This window comes from Arachis ipaensis, chromosome B09 (genome assembly GCF_000816755.2).
Source record: "Arachis ipaensis cultivar K30076 chromosome B09, Araip1.1, whole genome shotgun sequence".
Lineage (NCBI taxonomy): Eukaryota > Viridiplantae > Streptophyta > Magnoliopsida > Fabales > Fabaceae > Arachis > Arachis ipaensis.
The window spans coordinates 108,812,997-108,819,991 of NC_029793.2; the positions used below are offsets into that span (position 1 = coordinate 108,812,997).

A 6,995-nucleotide genomic window follows, 5' to 3' on the forward strand; every position below is an offset into this window, starting at 1 on the left:
TTTGTTATGATTCCTTTCTGTGTTTGGCATAAACAGAAGCAAGAGGTGCTGGAAATTTCATATGTGGATGCTAAACTAGGGAAATCATTATGTAGGAAAGTGTTGAGCTGCAGGAGTTTTCATTGGGTTCATGCCCTCCTAGTGTGGGTCTTCAAGGGATGTGATGGTCAACTATCATTGATCAGGTTTTACTTCCTTCACATTTTAATATTATAACCTGAAAAATAATAATTTTAGATATTTTATTAAGAATATTTCACATGATTAGGTTTTGATTCAAACACAAATGAAATGAGCATTTTCTTGGTATTTCACAGCGAGTCCTAAAATTGGGTTTAGATTGGGACACAAATGAAATGAGTATTTTGATGTTTGCTAAGCTTGCAAAGCCATTGATCGAAACTGTTGGAATTGTGATTAATAGTCTACATATCAAGGTTGATGTGTGTAAAAGCAATGTCCACATTTTGAATTTTGACGAAGCAAATTTAGAGAAAAAAGAAAACATGTGGATATCTTATCTTTACTTCTGGGGCTATGAACTATTGAACTGATTTTCATGCATTAATTAAAAACATGGTTTGGTGCTTTATCTTTTTGTTATTAAAATTCATATTCATTTTGCAGCTTCTATTTACACCAATCCTGGATGGAAAAGCACTTTTGTATTCATTTGTATCCTGAATGGCCTGGTGTTTCTTCTTGGCTGGTGTGTTTCTACTATGTTTGATTTAATATAATTGTTGTAATAAAAATAATAAAATTTGAGTTGTGCTATTTTCCATAAAAGACTTCTGTTTGCGATGCTTTTGTAGAAAGAATATGAACTTCGGTTTTGATGCAACTCTTAGAAATTGTAATGCATTGTGGATTATGAAGCTGATTCTATGTAAATGGATATCAGCTTGATGCCTTTCTTGTAATCATGCTTATTTTGAATTTAAATTTTTGTAGGAAAAGCTTTTTGTGAGAGCCATTCAAGAGCTATGGCAGTGGTAGTCGCGGTTATTTCGCGTGGTGGTGGATACAGAGGATGTAACAGCCCAGACCACCCGCTAGCACGATATTGTCCGCTTTGCACACAAGGCCTCACGGTTTTGCCTTTGACGATAGGGATGATAGCCGAAGCCCCCCACACTCACTCGTCAAAATGCGTTATGCTAGGGAGAGGTATCCACACCCTTATAAGGCATGCTTCGTTCCCCTCCCCAACCGATGTGGGCCTTACAATCCACCCCCCTAAGGGAGTCCAGTGTCCTCGCTGGCACATCAATCCAGGTTCTGGCTCTGATACCATCTGTAATAGCCCAAACGACCCACTAGCACGATATTGTCCGCTTTGGCACACAAGGCCTCACAGTTTTGCCTTTGACGATAGGGATGATAGCCGAAGCTCCCCACACTCACTCGTCAAAACGCGTCATGCTAGGGAGAGGTATCCACACCCTTATAAGGCATGCTTCGTTCCCCTCCCCAACCGATGTGGGCCTTACAGAGGAGGAGGAGGCAGTGGTGATGGTGCTTGCTACAGCTGCGGTGGTAGATACGATGGCGGAGGCAGTGGTGGAAGATGTAACAACTGTGGGTATTTTGGCCTTTTGTAAGGGACTGCCCAACAAGCTCTTGCTGAAAAATGTAAGTATACAGCTTTAATTTCTCTGATCATTATGTTGTGTTTGAAAAATAGTGGTTTTGCAGAATCTTGTGTCTTTCAAGTAAGATTGATTGAAAATTTTTGGTGCCCATTTGGTTAAAAAATGATTTTAAAACTGAATTTTTGGTTAATTGTAATAATTTTAATTTTTAACTTACTATTCACCTGCAAGTGTTTATACAAAATAATTGGTCCTTATTCTCAGTGCAGCCTGGTGGGTTTGAGGGGAAGGAGGAGACTGTAATTTAGCAGAGGAATGGTGCAGTTGAGTGGGGCAACAGAGGTGGTGGCAATGGCCTGATCAGATTGGGACTTGGGAGTAGGCAGAGGAGCATTACTGAACTCCTTCAGGTGAGAATTTATGCCAATTTCTATATCTTGGTTTCCTTGATTAGTTAGTTTGTTTGTATTGTTTCATGTTTATGTTTTTTAAAATTCCAATTACTGTGATATAAGAGATTCTAATTGAGAACAAATTGCCTTGTCCTTTTTATAAGAGAGGGTGCAATGCGAAGCACATTCACATGTATCTTTTTATTATTGATGATGCATGGGTTATGCTTGATTGGTTGAGGCACAGTTTCGTAGCATTGACATTTATAAATCATGATATAATTGGTCGTGAAATTTGCTCTTTTAATTGATTTTGGTTGGCTAGCAAGCAAGGATGCTTTAAAAATGTCTGTTGTTTTGGTGCCGAATGTCCACTTAGGTTAATTAACAGATGCTTTAATTTCACCATTCCATTGAATACTCCAATAGTTACAAATGTTGTTTGTATTGTATTTGCATGATTAAGCTGAGAATGAAAGCACTTTTTCCTCCATCTTCCCCTTCAACCGTGGATTGGTGCTACTTTGTGGTTTTATTTAAGAGGTGCTGTGATGATTTCATATTCTCCTTAAGAATGTTACTTTATGTGTTGGCTGGATCCTAATTTTATCAATGAATGCTATATCATTGTCTAGTATTGGCACCATATAAAATATCCATTCTTAAATACTTGTCCTATCTATAATCTTACTTTGTATGCGTGTGTGTGACATCATTTCTAATGCCTGTGCTATATCCAATGTTTTCACATTCATTTGAGCATCATGAAGGTGAATAGTAAGTTAAGAAATAATATCCTATGTTTAAAAAATAGCAATAACTAGTTTGTCATAGATGGTCAAAGAATTGTGCATCTGTACTGGGGATTGTAGATAGTGAATTTATTATGTATGATCATGCTAAAAAGTACTTATCATGTATGATCATGCTATCACTTCATATTTTGATGGGTTTTTTATTGTGCAGGAGTCTGATTTAGTTTGATTTAGATAGTTTATTAGAGTAGAATAATGTAACATCTTCAGCCAAAATAATTGCTGGCTCAACACCTCTGAAGCAGAATCAGAGGCATGAAGGTAATGCAAGGATTATTAGAAGCATACTCTCAAATAAAAAAATGCGCCAAAATCAGTCAGCCATGCCTCAATCAGAGCAGGCAGTACCAACATCTGATCTACAAAAAGAAAGATAACCACCTCGCCCTGTACATGTGCAATTGATTTGGAAGTAATTTATTTTTAAAAAATAATTTGTATTATTCTCAAATAGAAGATCTTATGACTGCTAATTTATTATGGCAACTTAAATTTTGTTTAAGGATAATTTTATTATTTCAAGAATATTGAATTGTATTATTATGTATTTATTTTTATTTAATAATATTTTACTAATTTAATTAAAAATATAGGATTATATATATAATTATATTATTAAATATTAGGTTTTAGAAAAAAAATATATATATATATACACAGAAAATAAAAAAAAAAGCAATGATGGATCTAAGGCTACACTTATATACAGTAGCTATGGTATACAAAAAAAAAAACGAGGGACCTAAGGCTACACTTATAAAGGGTAGCCATGGTATACAATGTGGCTACGCTTTACAGGTGATGCAGTAGCACTGAAAAGCGTAGCCTATTCTGTTAAAAATGGAAGCTGAAAAGCGTAGCCTTTGGTTCTGAACAGCATCACTTGAAAAGCACACCCTATTTCCAAATACCAAAAGCGTAACCCTTGGTGCAGAAAAGCGTAGCCTTTGAGAATAGGCAACGGCCGAATAGGAATCACCTCAAAAAGCGTAGCCGTAGCCCAGAAAGCGTAGCCGTAGCCTAAGGAATCATTTTTTTTCACTTTTGGCTACACTTTTCAAGTGTACCTAAATGGGTGTTTTTTTTGTAGTGATTATATTAACTTAAGGCTTATAACGTTTTCTTGGTACATTTCCTACTTCAAAATTCAAGCATCTTACACTTCTTCTTAAATTCTAAGTTAACATATAATTAATTTCTAATTCCTAAATTAACTTCATCCTAAATCTTAAATAATTAACTTTAACCTTGAACCTTAAATTAGCATATAATAATCAAATCCTAAATCCTAAATTAACATATCACTAATTCCTAAATACTAAATAAACTTCATCTTAAATCTTAGCATATGATAACCAAATCCTAAATTCTAAATTATCTTAACCCTAAACCCTAAATTAGAATATAATAATCAAACCTAAATTAACTTATAATAACTAAATCCTAAATTAACTTAAACAAGAAAAAAGAGGGACCATAAAACTTGAAAGGCGAACAAAGAGAAAGTGGGAGTCGCGTTGGTGATGGACGGCAACGGCGTCGGTGCTGGACGGCGGTGGCAGACGAACAGAGAGAAAAAAGGAGTCACTATTAACGGAGGGGAGAGGAGACAGCTACAGGAGGGACATGGAGAAAAGAGGTTAGAGAGAGAGAAAGAGAGAGAGAGAGAGAGAGAATTTCAAAATGAAGAGAGAGAGGATTCACGCTTTAAATTTTAGGGCTCGTTACCGTCGGATTTACCATCGGATAAATCCGCTGGTAACTCGTTTCGGGTCACCAAAATGCAGCGTTTCACAAAAATGAGTTTACTGGTAGATTGTTCTGACAGTAAATCTCATGCTAAATTTTGCGCCTATTTCTCCCATTTTTAATCTAAGTATTACCGTCGAAAATGGGAATCTACCAGTAACGATTTGACTAAACGAATTTCACAGCGCTTTTTGTAGTAAAAGATGGCGAGAACCTATCAAAATTGGTATAAACTGGTCCGACTGAACTGTTCGGATGAAAATTCTAAAATCGATGCATGCTCCCTTTACTACTAAGTTATGTTGTTCCTTGCCATTCTATAAGCTACTTATTAATTATATAGTAAAAACGTACAATAATTTTATTAGATATTTTAATTTTATACTCACTTATATTTAAATTAATTATATTTTTATTATTCATAATTATTAATATAAATATAAATATTATTAAATACATATAACTAAAAAATATCAAATATTTTTATTAATTATAATATAATTTTTCTTTTTATGATTATATGATGGAATCATTTTAATTTTTGTCTCTTAAAATAATTATATGTTTTAAATAGTTATCAAAATGAATTCTATGAACTCTGTTACGGATCGGACCCACAGATTCTACATCCGGCATAACTTCTAAACTCGGTATGTAATCCGGATCCGAATCACATTACCCTTTCAGAATGTCCGAAACTGATCTATTAGAACTTCTAACCAACTTTTGAATTCAAACGTCTCCCTTATCTTAGCCAAACAAGATAAGATAAGATAACTACCATCACCTATAAATAAAGAATCCAGGTCCCTCCAGGTATTCACTCATTCTACACACCTTATACCTCTTAGATCCATTCTGACTTAAGCGTCGGAGTGTCTTTACAGGTACCTTCCCCCCTCATTGCTTCCCCCCTCATTGCTCCAGTGAGATAGCCCGGCATCCGTCTCGACTCGCAAATTTTCGATCTATCACTCAACTCATACCGGAGGCATCGAGTACAAACTCTAAAAGTGAGTATATTCGATAGCATTGGTTTTAATTAATGGCATCTATAAAAAATGTAATAGATATATATTATAATAATATATATAGTTATTTATACCTTAATGTAAAAATAATTCTTTGCTTTAAATTCTCAAAATAATACTCACCTTTTGAGTGAATAAAATTTAGAGTAATGTTAGAGGACTAATAGAATTTTATTATTTTTGGTCAATAATTTATAATTAGTTACTATTATTGAAAAATATTGGCTAAAGTCTAAAAGTATATTATTAGGTTACTAAACTAAAAATATTGAGTTGATGACTAAAAATATTAGTCAATATAAAATAAAATTATTAACCCTTGAGTTTTTCTCTTAAATTTAGAATCTATTAGGAGATATTTTGGCCAGACTTGGTTTAAAACGTTTTGAAGAGTTATTTGTTCTTTTTAAAAATATAAATACCTTGTTTTATATTTAGTAAATAAAAAAATAATGTACTTATGTTTGTAATTTTAATTTTAAAAGTTGAATGTGTTTAATAAAGAGTTTTTTAAGTTGGTTTATATTTATTAAAATTAAACAATCTGATATAATCTTATATTTATGTTTATTATAATCTTTTTAAATTTTAAAAATTATTTTTTAAATGCAATTGTTTTTTTATGTTTATTGAAAGTTATTTTTAGTTTGATTTATTAAATAGAGATGGTACAACTTAAAAGAAAAAGATAATCTTTTAAAAAATATTTTTCATAGATTATTTTTTAAAAAATAAAAAGTTTACTAAATCAAGCCGTAGTTAGTCCAAAATTATATATTTAAAGAATTGTTCGAAATTTCACGCACGAACATATATGTAAACTTATTAAGAGGAGAAAAGTTTTAGAGCAATAGTTAAATTATTTTTGTGTAATTTTGAAGTTATTAATTAAAATTATAGAATTATTCATAGATATAATTATTAGATTAGGCTGCCTGTGTTATATTTTTTGATGTAAGAATATATATGTATTCCACATTAATATCTAAGATTAAAGCTTATCATCAATAATCTATATTGAAAATTGAACATATTATAAAACTTTAAGTGGACAAACTTTAAACATATGATCCAACTATTTGAGGTGGTAAATAATCATGATATATCCGCGCATGGAAATTTCCAAAATTACATGTATATATTAATTACATTATATATTCATTTCCTAGTGAAGATGACAGAGAAAGAAATTATAGAGGGTGCACTATTTTAGATAACTAAACATGGTAACCAGTCCTCAAATGAGAGGACAGCAGAAGACGGAAAACTAACAAGACCAAGTGCCATGCATGTGCCTTGAAAATTACAACAAAGGTTGATTAGTACATTTGGGGAGACATATTTTGGAAGCCATTAACATTTTGGTAGGTACCCTCAAATAATAATCCCGTTTATCATCAAAGGAGAAATAAT

General features: G+C 32.6%; 2 long non-coding RNA genes across 2 annotated transcripts; both read left to right on the forward strand.

Annotated features, from left to right (window-relative positions):
- On the forward strand, positions 267-1,046 carry LOC107617130. The gene is made up of 3 exons (XR_001614816.2): positions 267-306; positions 628-709; positions 955-1,046. It is a non-coding gene; the product is annotated as an uncharacterized LOC107617130 (long non-coding RNA).
- LOC110266577 lies at positions 1,949-3,247 on the forward strand. Its single transcript, XR_002353993.1, has 2 exons — positions 1,949-2,005; positions 3,048-3,247. It is a non-coding gene; the product is annotated as an uncharacterized LOC110266577 (long non-coding RNA).